Source organism: Corvus brachyrhynchos, unplaced genomic scaffold, assembly GCF_000691975.1.
Source record: "Corvus brachyrhynchos isolate BGI_N302 unplaced genomic scaffold, ASM69197v1 scaffold47, whole genome shotgun sequence".
Lineage (NCBI taxonomy): Eukaryota > Metazoa > Chordata > Aves > Passeriformes > Corvidae > Corvus > Corvus brachyrhynchos.
In genome coordinates, this window is record NW_008239292.1 from 722360 (window position 1) to 722937 (window position 578).

Consider the following 578-nt stretch of genomic DNA (forward strand, 5'->3'; position numbering starts at 1 on the left):
TGGGCGTGTGTGGGTGTGTGTGGGCGGGCAAGGGTGTGTGTGGGTGTGTGTGGGTGTGTGTGGGCGTGCAAGGGGGTTCGCACGGCCTGTGGGTGTGCCCGTGTGTGTGCGGCGCCCACGTCCCCACCTTCTGCACACACGCGTGTGCTTCCCACGGGCTGCCATGGCCGTGGGGTGTCCTCGGACGTCACAGGGTGCCATGGGGTGCCATGGGGTGGCATAGGAGCCATAGGATGCTGTAGGGTGCCATGTCCGTGCATGCGATGTCCGTGGGTGCTGTGTCCTCGCAGTGCCGTGTCCATGTGGTGCCGTGTCCTTGCAGTGCCGTGTCCATGGGTGCCGTGTCTGTGGGTGCAGTGTCCGTGTGGTGCCGTGTCCGTGGGTGCCGTGTCCGCGTGGTGCCGTGTCCCTGGGTGCTGTGCCGGGCAGCTCTGTGTCTTTAAGCAGCGCTGTCTCTAAAGCCTCTGCGTTGGCCCATCCATAATCCCCGTGTCCCTAAGCTGCTGTGGCTATAAGGTCTGGGGCAGAACACATCGGGCTGTGCCGCGTCCGTGCCGCGTCCGTGCCGCGTCCGTGCT